The sequence below is a fragment of the Tachypleus tridentatus genome, chromosome 4 (assembly GCF_004210375.1).
Source record: "Tachypleus tridentatus isolate NWPU-2018 chromosome 4, ASM421037v1, whole genome shotgun sequence".
In the NCBI taxonomy this organism is placed as follows: Eukaryota; Metazoa; Arthropoda; class Merostomata; order Xiphosura; family Limulidae; genus Tachypleus; species Tachypleus tridentatus.
This window is the reverse complement of record NC_134828.1, coordinates 104,749,335-104,763,935: the sequence shown is the minus strand read 5'-3', so window position 1 is coordinate 104,763,935 and position 14,601 is coordinate 104,749,335.

The window sequence follows — 14,601 nt, the reverse complement described above, 5'->3', positions numbered from 1 at the left end:
ATTTAATTACACGTTTCTAATTAAGTGTTTTATTGAAAAATTAGAACAAATAATATTATTATCTTATAGCTTAAATAACGATTAAGTATTATTCCGCAGTAGGGACCATCACATTATTAAAACAATTGTTAAGTGTTCAGTAAACTAAATCTGAAAATAATGCTTTGTAAAAACACACAAAATTGAAGAAAAGTATTCAGAAATTACTCTGTACGTTCATTTCGTTTTATTGTTGGTGAATAGTGTTATAGTTTAAATGAAATATAGGTTTTTATTTTTAAAAGTATTTCCGTGGTGAAGTATTTACGACCTGATAGAATAAATGATAGATAAAATTAAAAGGAAAACAAGTTCTGCGTAGGAACATCCTAATATAGGTTTTTAATTTTAAAAGTATTTCCGTGGTGAAGTATTTACGACCTGATAGAATAAATGATAGATAAAATTAAAAGGAAAACTGGTTTGTTTGTTTGGGAATTTCGCACAACGCTACTCGAGGGCTATCTGTGCTAGCCGTCCCTAATTTAGCAGTGTAAGACTAGAGGGAAGGCAGCTAGTCATCACCACCCACCGCCAACTCTTGGGCTACTCTTTTACCAACGAATAGTGGGATTGACCGTCACATTATACACCCCCACGGCTGGAGGGCGAAGCATGTTTAGCGCGACGCGGGCGCGAACCCGCGACCCTCGGATTACGAGTCGCACGCCTTACGCGCTAGGCCATGCCGGGCCTAAAAGGAAAACAAGTATACATAAAAGGAAAACAAGTATATGTATATATCATACCACAAAAGTAGGATTTTGCATAAAAATGTTTTTTTTTTTCATATATGAAAATAATAAAATGCTTTAATTTAATTTATATTTATAATAGAACCATCTATGCACTGATTATAAAGTACTTTTTATTAATCCCATAATAAATACTCTACATTTTTGGCATACACATACAGTTATCATGTTATAATTATAACTTAACATCGAAGGACGAAGAGCGAGAGGCAAGAATAAAGTCACTTGATTCGATTACGTTTGGAATTTGGACGAGAAGGTCGGATTAGAAAAATTAATGCAAGTAGAAAATAACGAAGAGCCATATCAATTAATGTTATAATTTGGAAGGACATCTTAATTGATTAATTAATCAGTTCACAATTACAACTATGACGTAAATTATCGAATGGTCCTCATAGACTCACATGGAAAAGCGCGGCCTCTAGCGAGAATAATTGTAAATAGCCATGTAAAAAATACAGCTGGGAAATATGTACTTTAATTACTAAAATGCTATAATATTGAAACGTCTTACGGTAAAACTCAAATTACCTTCAAAAAGGGAGTGATTTACCTCAATAGAAAAATGATAGACGTTTTTGTAATTAATAAGAAACAACAATTTATTAAATATTTTTTGTAAACATCGTTTATATCAACCTTTCGAAACACAGTAAAAACAATGTGTTTAACGAAGGAAGACAATAAACTAAAAGATAAGACAATTCTTGGATAACTATTATCGAAACAGGTGCGTCCTAAGAGTTTTTTAAGTCACGTGACCAGATAATGTCGCCCTTATCAACCACTTAAGTAAGATAAAAAGATAGCTATTACTGAAGTCCAGTTTAACCCACAGTAGCTCCACAATGTGTCTAAAAAATACTATTCAGGCGACCTAAAACTATTACAAATGGGCTTACAGTAATTAAATCATGTTAAATATTTCTATGTTTATCAAAATTATAATAGGACAGTTTCTAAAGTAAACTAAGTGAGTAATTAAGTGTTAAAAGCCAGTATATTATTTTTAATATCAAGCTATAATAATATTTGGTATTTTCATTGTGGTTTTTAAAAGCTACGATCTCATAAAGTAAAACATGAAATTAATAAGTCACGAAGTCTGTTTGTGTTTTATTTTAAAAAACGAAAACACGTATGAACCCTAAAACCGTTTATAAGATAAAAGTAAATATAACCTCACACACGTGTGCAGGTGACTATCGAGGGGGCTCTGTCTAACCCCTTATTTTCATGCTGTAAAAAAAATTATGCTTATAAAGCTATTGTCAGCTGCTTGTGGAATTCAACGTTTCCTATATAGTATACATTCTTTTGATGAAGTATTAACAATTTTTTACTTAAAATAGTCATATACAATGGCTTCTGTCGATTCACATTGGAATTGGAATCCCGTATTGCTAATGTTAGGTTTGGTAGGCCGGATTATTTGCAGAAGGTTTCTGGGGGACATATCCCCCAGATCCACATTACATTAACATAGCTTGCGCACTGATTGTGCTTCGTGCAATATGTTTTGGTACTTGATCTCACAAATTATAATTTCCGTTTCCAATATTCTGAGTACGAGCCTACATCAAGATTAAATTTAAATACCAATATCATAAGACTAAAACTGATAATGTTTATATAAGATTATCGCAAAAGTAATGGCACACATTGGTGTATATATTTCATAACAAAATAGGCCATGTACCGCCCAGTTATTAGTGTTTACACTGTGTATGTGGTGCTACATGGTTCGCGTTCCGTTACCACCATAAATTATGCTCCGCTCTGTGGTTTCATTGTAAGAGCAACAGTCAAATTCCACTAACTGGTCTGCCAAGAGTTGGCGGTAAGGGTTGTTAAGTAGCTGTTTTACCTTTCGTCTATCACTTCAAATGAAGGGACGGCTAGCAAAGATAGTATACAAACCGCTTGAACTAAATTCCAAAATCAAACAAATCAAAATAAAAAAAATGGTAAAATGTCATTATTCTGTTCAACACTTGGTCATTATAAATTTTATAAAAATATAGTGTACAGTGATATTTCCTGTTAACATCTAAACTTATCTGAATTTTACGACGTTCTGTCATGACAGCTTCGTTATATGTCCATGGTTTCAAAAAACAACAATAGTAGTCACTACTTATTTTAGGTGGTCCGCATTGATCAACAAACAAGTTTCGTTTCAGCTGAATATTACATTTCACATAATTTTCGTGTTTTAGGTTATAACATATTTTGTATTTCCTTACAACTTTTTCATTAACTTGTGACTCTCTTAATATTTGTTATTGTTTTATAGTCAAAAGTAGCCTTTTTTCTTGGAATTATAAGGTAAATAACTATTATATAGGTAAAATATTTTTTTTTGATAACGAATGGAAGGTTATAAAACATAAAACATTACTATGATGTGTTTATTGTATATTAGTATGTGTGTATGTATTCAAAGCGTCTCATAATATGTGATGTGAAAAAGGAGTGACTACAACTTTCATATCATAAAGTCTATTCGTTAACCCTAAAACTTAAATATAAATAATGGAATTAATTGAATTACAACCATCGTAAAACGCTCCTTCTTAAATGTAGATTATTCTTTATTTAGAATGTTTTACTCTTCCAATTATTTGAGTTCAAATGCTTTGCTACTCAATTTCTCAAGAGTTCAAATACTTTGCTACTCCATTTTTGAAGAGTTCAAATGCTTTGCTGCAGTATTACACCTACGGGTTTTTAGTAGTATGATTGTTATGCAGAGATTAAGTACTGTATATTAAAACAATTATAGAGTTTCACCACGTCATTACAGTTCATGTCGCCATGTCAAGGTCATCTTTTATTTGACGACCATATATCGGGTCATCCCATAAGTCATGTCTGAAAATTTAATACAGAAAGTGCATCATCATTTCTGTCTTTGTAGAAGGCTTTAATGACTAAAACATGTAGTAGGATGTGTATAAAAATGTTCAGACAAATAAAAGAAACTAACCCAACTCCACGTTTTCATATTGTTAATCAAATAAACCCTAATGAAGATGGATGTGTCTGAGGAGCATATTAGGCATATAATGCTTTATCAGTTTAAAAAAGGCAATAGTGCAAAAGAAACTACATGAAACATTCAAGGTGTTTATGGTGTAGAGTCTCTCAATGAAAGAAAATGTCGAAGGTGGTGTTTCAGAACTTCAGATCAGGTGACTATAGCTTAAATGATTCGTCATGTTGAGGTCGTCCTGTTGAGTTTAACAATGATTGCTGCTGGCTGCACTTGATTAAGATTGTGCTGTAACAGTTGAATAACTTGTACAGAAGCTTAATTCAACCTATTAAACAGTTCACCGTCATCTGCAACAGCTTTGAAAGGTGTCAAAACTTAGGAAATGAGTCCACCATGATTTAACAGAAGCCAACCTTAGAGCAAGAGTTGACATTTGCCCTTCTCTGCACTCTCGTTGATGTAACTCATCTTTTATAGACAAGTTAGTGACTGGAGATGAAAAATAGGTATATTATAAAAATGTTAAGCGCCGCAGACAATGGAACACATGAAGATGTCAAAACTACCCTCTCTACATTCTTTTCCTCCAAACCCCAAGAATTTTATAGAGTGGTATTCAGAAGCTTGTGAACCGTTGAAAGGAAGTAATTAATAATAATGAAACATACATTATTGATTAAATAACATTAAAAGCGTTTGGAATCATTTCTTTTCTCTGAACCTAAAATCGAACATTACTTAAGGGATGACCTGATGTTTTAGCAATAGTTCTGCAGCATAGTATCCATTGCAAATAGCTCCATTTTAAGGCTGCTGTGTTCAAAGCATACCTCTCGTCTTTGCATTGTTTCCATAATTGATCACCAGCATTCTTTCGGAAAATATGATCACATGGAAAGAAACCTATAAGCGGCGGTTGAATATATATTTTGTGGAAGCATCTTGTGTGCACGTGGCTTATGTTGTATTTCCAGATGGAGATCCTTTTTTTATTATATTGCATATTGTTACCTAGAGCTCATAGACGACTTTTACCACTGATCTTTGTATTTTTAGATTCTCACCTGTTACAAGATGCAGCATTTTGTTCACCATGCTGGAGTACAACTTGTAGCAGGATTTTTTCTGGATGGTCCTAGTTTTCCAAGTTATTTGGGGCTCAGCAATGCCAGGTGGTTAAAACACTCGACTCATAATTCGAGGGTCGCTGGTTCGAATCCCAGTCACACCAAACATGCTCGCTCTTTCAGCTGTGGGGGTGTTATAATGTGATAGTCAGTCCCACTATTCGTTGGTAAAAGAGTAGCCCAAGAATTGGCGGTTGGTGTTGATGACTAGCTGCCTTCCCTCTAGTCTTACACTGCTAAATTAGGGATGGCTAGCGCAGATATCCCTCGTGTAGCTTTGCGCGAAATTCAAATCAAACCAAATCCAAATTGTTTTACGTCCCTTTATTTTCCAATACTATTACGTAAAAGAACTACGTTTATCTTCGAAATTCCAAATCCCTGGTCTGAATGCATCTTTATGAACTAAAGATATAAATATTTTGAGTCAGAAAAAGACTGTTACATACTTTTCCAAAATATTATCAGTTTTAGATAGCATCACACTGACTACCAAACTCAAAACGATTTCAAAAGGTAGTTATGATACAAACTGTTCTACCATAACATTTTTGCATTTCTTGCGTGACCTGCTGAAAATTGATTTAGTGCAAATCGCTGTAATGTATGTAACCAGTCATTGAATATTTTTTACATTGTGTTGACAAAGGTGATTGTGAATGGCACGATCTCGATAGGTAACATCAGTGATATGATACGTTGCCATAGCTGGCCTCCTAAGAATGACATGTGTCTATTTAAATAGTGTTTATTTTGTATATTAGATTTGTTAAATTCGCGAAATGATAAATGTATAGTTTCCCACCAAATAGTTAAAAATGTGTAAAAAAATCTACCCTCACTCAACTAATAAACTTATAATGATATTTCTATGTTACATCACCACTCAAAAAAACCTGTTGAATGGAATTAATATGTAAAAGCTTATAATTCCATTTATTACTCCAATGTAACACTTTGCATCACACTAATCCTTGAATTATTAATTAATTTTCCGGTTTCATTTACCTTTTGACTGTAAAATATGTGAAGTTATGTTTTACGCTGGCTGCTTTTACACTAGATAACACCCACGTTTGATAAGTAAACCAAAGATAAAACAAACAAAAAAAACATTTAAAATGGTAACACTGGTTCGTATAACAAGCTTCAAATGCAGATTTTACACTAAAGCCGAAAGCTAATTAATGTCTTAGACATTTTCATAACTTGTGTTTTATAAATAAGAGAAAGTTCTTTTCCTACCTTTAAGCCTTGTAAATAGAGATGACCACCTGAAGGTGAAACATTTTATTGAACAGGTCTTGAGCACTTCTGGGATGGCGAAATAATTTTTATTTGCAGTTTTTAATCCATTTCACGGTGTATACTTGAATATCAAAGTACATTATGCTGATATAATGATGAGTATAATTATGTTTATAACAGAACAGAAAATGTATTCCAGAACCAGTGAACAACAGAAAATTCTTTGACAGAAAAGTCTTACTTAGGATCACGAAATAAGATAGAACTTACGAGTTGTCCACTTTAAACTTGAGATATTCTTAGATTGCTTTCATTTCTATCAAAGTAGACTGCGAGGACCGCGAAATAACAGGAATACCTCGACTTGATTACGAGTCTTTACATAAAAGGATGAGACTGGAAATAAGTTTGCGAAAACAACACGATGAAAGTTCGAATTAACACTTGGGCAAGTGCTTAGTTGTTCAGCTTGAGAGAGAGAAGTTCATTTTGCACTTTCTGACTAGTATACTTGTAGCAAACAGATTTTAAAGTTGGGTCAATTCATGCTGAAGCTGATCAGCAAATACCTTCTTCAGAAAGTTGTAATGGAGGTCATAAGAACTATTCTTTGTGACTCAGTTAGTGGTACCCTTGACCGGCTTTCTATATCAAGAATAAAACTTGAAATAAGTTGAAAATTTGAAACAACAAGAACAAAAACAATCTGAGGGTCGCGGGTTCGCATCCCGGTCGCGCCAAACATGCTCGCCCTCCCAGCCGTGGGGGCGTTATAATGTGACGGTCAATCCCACTATTCGTTGGTAAAAGAGTAGCCCAAGAGTTGGCGGTGGGTGGTGATGACTAGCTGCCTTCCCTCTAGTATTGCACTGCTAAATTAGGGACGGCTAACACAGATAGCCCTCGAGTAGCTTTGTGCGAAATTCAAAAAACAAACAAACAAACAAACCATGAGAATGAATATGTTTTATATTTTCTTTTTATACAAGCAATGATTAGTTTTTAAAATGGCAAAGCAAGAGAGAAAACATTTAATCTATAAGGATAAATGTTTCCAATGTGATGGCTTCGAATATGCTTCAACTTGTAGCTTAACTTATCAAACATTTTTTTTCCCCTCCTCAGGAGCACATCTATGGTTGATTAAATCTTCTCACGCGCTATGACGACCCATACCAAAATGTTATACAACACATTGTGGTACGTGAAGGTCGTGTACTCGCTGAAACTGGTTGTGTCAGTTATTAATAGTAAACACTTCATTCTTGTCTCTAAAGGGAAAGTGTTACCGTGATTTCAAACACTACCTTCGGTGTACAGCCCATTTGGCACTTACAATTATAAAATGCTTGAATGTTCAAAGTTCGGCTTTTACAGTTAAAACTGACAGTAAAAGAGTCTCTGATAGTTATACAACAAACCACTACTAAGCTCAAGAATGTGAATAACACTTTGTTAACCCACTAGTGTGAATAACATTTTATTAGTTCAAAAGTGTGAACAAGCTTTTGTTAGCTCAAAAATGTAAATAACACTTTGTTAGCATAAGAGTGTGAATAACACTTTGTTAGCTCAAGAGTGTGAATAACAGTTTGATGGCTCAAGAGTGTGAATAACACTTTTTTCTCCTAGAAAATATTTATAATCTTCCCCTCTCTTACCTGCTCATATCTAACAAAGTAAATAAGAATTACTTGTAATCCTTTTGCTCATTCCTTTCCGTACAGGCGGTAATATTTTTTCCAAAATTTACAGTACCGTGGATGACTTGATTGTAAGCTACAATAACTAATGAACTAATACAATAGAAAAACACAATTAAGACAGTTTAACAATGATTGAAGGACACAATATTACACAACGTTAACACATAAAAACTAATAAAGAGAAAGACAATAAAAGCAAGTTGAGCACGAATCAGAATGTCGAAAATTTGTTTTTAAATTCGCGTAAAGCTACACGAGGGCTATCTGCACTAGCTAACCCTAATTTAGTAGAGTAAGACTAGAGGGAAGGCAGTTAGTAATTACCACCTATGGCCAACTCTTGGGCTACTCTTTTACCAACGAATAATGGGACTAATTGTCACTTTATAACGTTCCCACGGCCAAAAGGGCGAACATGTTTGGGGTGATGGAGATTCGAGTCCGCGACCCTCGGATTTCGACTCGAGCGCTCTAACAACCTAGCCGTGCTGGTCACCAGAATGGTGGAAATAACGCGTAGATAGAAGATGAAGACGGGTTTAATATTTCCCAGTCAGAACATTCCTTGGATCTACAGTAATGTTAGTTAAATAAAAGCCGACTTATAAATTTATACTTGAGAGAATGTTGTTCACGATGGGTTTATTAACTGCTTCAATTTATTTTAGTACAACTCATTTAACGATTAATTCCAAATAACTAACTGCAATGTCTGAGGAAACTACTGGTGGTTGCGCATGATTTTTTTTCTAAGTCCTATTTTAGCTTTCAACTGACCTAAAGCATAATATTCATACTGTGCTAAGTATATTAAAACCGAGATAGACGACTACGAGAAGTAGATTAGGCAACGCTATCGATTTTTCTCCACTCTCAATAATAATATCTTGGGGAATGGAGGGGAGTTAGAGGGAAGGTTAGACTAACTGCAAGATGCCGCTAGAGCACATCGATCTGGGTAAGCTGCATTAGAGGTGGAGGTGACCAAGTCCACGTGCAATGACGTGATGAATATGACAGGTAACTTTCAGTGCTGTTGACTTATTTTGCTTTGGAAAGTTTTAGTTTTCGAACATGCTTTAGTTAATCGCTTTGTTTCTATTATCAAAGCTCTGACTGTATAGTGGTCGTGAAGTAACATAAACATGCAAGAAAAAACGAAACTGTACAGACTGCTGAATGAATATTAAAACGAAAAGTCAGAACACAGAAAATGAAGATCAGTAAGAAGAACGCAAGAAATTTTAATGAACTAAAATATATTAATGATTTTTTTTATTAAACACAGAACTAGACAATGGGCAATCTGTACAGTACTCATCGCAAAAATCGGACACTCGAGTGCCCTCTAGTGGCACAGCGATATGTCTGTGGACTGACACCGCTTGAAACCGGGTTTCGAAAATCGTAATGGTCAGAGCACAGATTGCCCATTGTGTAGTTTTGTGCTTAATTCTAAACAAATAAATAAACAAACACTCAACTTTTTGTTTAACTTCTAAAGCTTATCACTAAGCCAATATGGTAAAGCCAAGAAAGAAAAATTCATTTTAAAACGGTCAAGCAAAACTTTGAAAATACATGAACAAAATTTGAATAAAAAACAAAACAAAGAACATTAACACAAATTAAAATATTCAGTAGGCCAGCGTGCCACAGTATTTTTAAAACTGTAAACATTATCAAACTGAAGGTAAACAACAACAAAAATGAATCACAGTTATTAACAGCTCACATGTACATTATCTTTTTCTTTTAAACTAATTTGTTTGTTTCAGATATTCGCAATGCTGGATAAGGATATTTGCAGTAGCTACTCCTAGTTTTAAACTGTTAACTTGGAGGGAAAACAGCTAGTGAACAACACCCACCGCCAACTCTTGGGTTTGGTTTGTTTTGAATTTCGCGCAAAGCTACTCGAGGGCTATCTGCACTAGCTGTTCCTAATTTAGTAGTGTAAGACTAGAGGGAAGGCAGTTAGTCATTACTATCTATCGCTTCTATTTTACCATCGAATAGTCGGATTGACCGTCACATTATAACGCCTCCACGGCTGATAGGACGAGCATGTTTGATGCGACAGGGATTCGAACCCGCGACCCTCGGATTACGAGTCGAGTGCCTTAACCACCTGGCCATGACGGGCCTCCAAGTCTTGGGAAGTGTAATAGTGGGAGTTAATGGTTCCTGTCACTCTTATAACACACCTACAGACCGAGGTTCTGAGGTCTCAGAACACGAATTAAGAGTCCTAGAATTCACAATCCGGGCACTGAAAGTACGTCAACTACGCCCCATCTGTCGTGGCTCTACTGAGTTTTGAAGAAATTGTCATAATATTTCCTGATAAATGTTATATAGTGTAAAAATACTTTGGTGTTGCCATGTTATTCTTATGTCCTCTTTATCAACTTAATTTTACTTCTGTCAAACACAAAAGGCTCACGAGTTTAAATAAAGTATTGCTGAACAAATACGAAAGGTTGTTCTCGAAGAGTCAGGCATGGTCAGGTGGTTAGAGCACTCGAGTGGTAATCCGAGGGTCGTGGGGTTCGAATTCCCGTCACATTAAAAAAATGCTCGCCCTTTCAGCCGTGATGGCGTTATGATGTCACGATCAATCCCACTATTCGATGGTAAAAGAGTAACCCAAGAGTTGGCAGTGGGTGATGATGACTAGCTGCCTTCCCTCTTGTCTTACACTACAAAATTAGGAGTGGTTAGCGCAGATAGCCCTCGTGTAGCTTTGTGCGAAATTAAAAAAACAACAAATAAACAATTTTTCTCCCACTACAATTTTAACCGACTATCAAACATTGAACGTTTAATGACTTATATTACAGTTTTAATACCTTTAATGAGTTATAGCACAGTTCTTACCCCAGAATAAGAATGCAAATACTCTATGAGTCATATCATAGGTCTCCCTCAGTTTTAAAAACTGAGAAAAATGTAAACTGGAAACAACATGTTAAGCATTTGACAAAAACACCAATATTTATGTTTATTAAAATATGGCTAAAAATAATATAGCTAAGTTTAAGGTACTTGTAAGATAATTTTGATTAACTGTAAAAATAAAGATTTTTAAGGTAATAAATTTCAAATGAGTTATTGTTACTTTTAATTTGAGTGTCAGTAAATAAAACATTGGATAATTAATGCTACTAATCCAATAAACAGAAACCTCTTGAGTAAATAATAATTTGTACTGTATTCGTAACTGTACCTTGTAAACCTTCCCTTTTTAAATAAATATCTTTAAGTTAATTTTCTATGACTTATATTACAGTTCTACTGAACATCAAACTGTTAGCCTTACATGAATTATATTACAGTTCTACTGAACATCAAACTGTTAGCCTTACATGAGTTATATTACAGTTCTACTGAACATCAAACTGTTAGCCTTACATGAATTATATTACAGTTCTACCGAACATCAAACTGTTAGTCTTACATGAGTTATATTACAGTTCTACTGAACATCAAACTGTTAGCCTAACATGAGTTATATTACAGTTCTACTGAACATCAAACTGTTAGCCTTACATGAATTATATTACAGTTCTACTGAACATCAAACTGTTAGCCTTACATGAGTTATATTACAGTTCTACTGAACTTCAAACTGTTAGCCTTACACGAGTTATATTACAGTTCTACTGAACATCAAACTGTTAGCCTTACATGAGTTATATTACAGTTCTACTGAACATCAAACTGTTAGCCTAACATGAGCTATATTACAGTTCTACTGAACATCAAACTGTTAGCCTTACATGAGTTATATTACAGTTCTACTGAACATCAAACTGTTAGCCTTACATGAGTTATATTACAGTTCTACTGAACATCAAACTGTTAGCCTTGCATGAGTTATATTACAGTTCTACTGAACATCAAACTGTTAGCCTTACATGAGTTATATTACAGTTCTACTGAACATCAAACTGTTAGCCTTACATGAGTTATATTACAGTTCTAGTGAACATCAAACTGTTAGCCTTACATGAGTTATATTACAGTTCTACTGAACATCAAACCGTTAGCCTTACATGAGTTATATTACAGTTCTACTGAACATCAAACTGTTAGCCTTACATGTATTATATTACAGTTCTACTGAACATCAAACTGTTAGCCTTGCATGAGTTATATTACAGTTCTACTGAACATCAAACTGTTAGCCTTACATGAGTTATATTACAGTTCTACTGAACATCAAACTGTTAGCCTTACATGAATTATATTACAGTTCTACCGAACATCAAACTGTTAGTCTTACATGAGTTATATTACAGTTCTACTGAACATCAAACTGTTAGCCTAACATGAGTTATATTACAGTTCTACTGAACATCAAACTGTTAGCCTTACATGAATTATATTACAGTTCTACTGAACATCAAACTGTTAGCCTTACATGAGTTATATTACAGTTCTACTGAACTTCAAACTGTTAGCCTTACACGAGTTATATTACAGTTCTACTGAACATCAAACTGTTAGCCTTACATGAGTTATATTACAGTTCTACTGAACATCAAACTGTTAGCCTAACATGAGCTATATTACAGTTCTACTGAACATCAAACTGTTAGCCTTACATGAGTTATATTACAGTTCTACTGAACATCAAACTGTTAGCCTTACATGAGTTATATTACAGTTCTACTGAACATCAAACTGTTAGCCTTGCATGAGTTATATTACAGTTCTACTGAACATCAAACTGTTAGCCTTACATGAGTTATATTACAGTTCTACTGAACATCAAACTGTTAGCCTTACATGAGTTATATTACAGTTCTAGTGAACATCAAACTGTTAGCCTTACATGAGTTATATTACAGTTCTACTGAACATCAAACCGTTAGCCTTACATGAGTTATATTACAGTTCTACTGAACATCAAACTGTTAGCCTTACATGTATTATATTACAGTTCTACTGAACATCAAACTGTTAGCTTCATATGAATATTATATCGCAGTTCTAGTGACTATCAAAACGTTATCCTCACATGACTTCAATATCAAACTGCTAGCCTTACATGAGTTTTATTACAGTTTTACTGAGTATCAAATCCTTATCCATACGTTATATCACAGTTCTACCTGGAACTACAAAAGTGAATACTTAATTAATTATACCACAGTTCTACTTGAGCATATATATACATATATGCAACTGTACGTATATATATACGTGTACAGTTTGAATGTGTAATATTAATTCACTTCAATAGTTTGTATGGCTCGAAAAAAGTCGGTTGAAATTGAACACTTTTTCTTTAGTTACGTAATTTCAGTGTTAGGTTGTCTTTCTTTTTCTGAGATTAGAATTCCATAAAAGCGAATAATGTTCGTTTTTATGAATCAAAATTTTACGTCGTGTGAAATAAAATAAAATAAAAAATATTCAATTGTTTTTTCTCTTCATAATGCAATTCACAAAATATTTGCTGTTTGCAGTTAATCTCTCAAATTCTGAAATATTTTTTAGTTTTTAGTTACTGTTGTTAACGTAAATTGGTCAGCAATTTCTAAATACTACGTAACGAAAAAAAACATTGTTTTGTTGTTGTTAGCTATATACTCGTACTTATTATCTTTATGTTTGAAATATATTTTAAGATTTTTTTACTTGTACTGTTATGATATTTTAAGGTTTTTTTACTTGTACTGTTATGATATTTTAATGTCTCTACCTTATCTTAACAGCATATATATATATATATATTGTGTTCACTTAACACTGTGTTTCATTTCAATTGTCACTGTTGTTGCATGTTTACATGTCTACATGATTCCTATTGGCCCAACGGTATGCCTTCGTACTTACAGTGCTAGAAGCCGGGTTTCGATACACGTGCTGGACAAAGCACAGAGAACCCATTGTGCCGCTTTATGCTTAAATACATACACATGCCTCTCTTTATATATATATATATATATATATATATATATTCAGTCTGTTCACATAACACATGTTTACATGTCTATATATATGAGATACATGAGGGATGTCTGCACTAGCCTACCCCAATTTAGCAGTGTAAGACCAGAGGGAAGGCAGCTAGTCATCAACTTTCACCACCAACTCTTGGGCTACTCTTTTACAAACGAATAGTGGGATTGACCGTCACATTATAACGCCCACATGGCTAAAAGGGGCGAACATGTTTGGTGTGACGGGGATTCAAACCCCCAACTCTCAGTCTGGGAGTCAAGCGCCCTAACCACCTGGTCATACCGAGCCCCGTGGGTCTGTGTTGAGGATTTGTGAATTTTTCAGTGACCATCTTGACCTTTAACTTGGGCAAGGTCGTTAAGGCACTCGTCTCGTAATCTAAGGATGGCGGGTTCGAATCCCGAATACGTCACACCAAATATGCTCGCCCTTTCAGCCGTGGGGGCGTTATGTAACGGTCAATCCCACTTTTCTTTGGTAAAAGAGTAGCCCAAGAGTTGGTGGAATGTGGTAATGAATAGCTGCCTTCCCTCTAGTCTTACACTGCTAAATTAGGAACGGCTAGCGCAGATAGCCCTCATGTAGCTTTGCGCGAAATTCAAAACAAACCAAACCCAACCTTTAACTTGAGCAATTCTTTACAGTGGTACGTATGCATCACCAATAATATCGAGTTCCATAATATCTGAGTAAACACAGAGTGAATAAAATCCTCCATGTATATTAACACTATGTGGAACTATATGGGT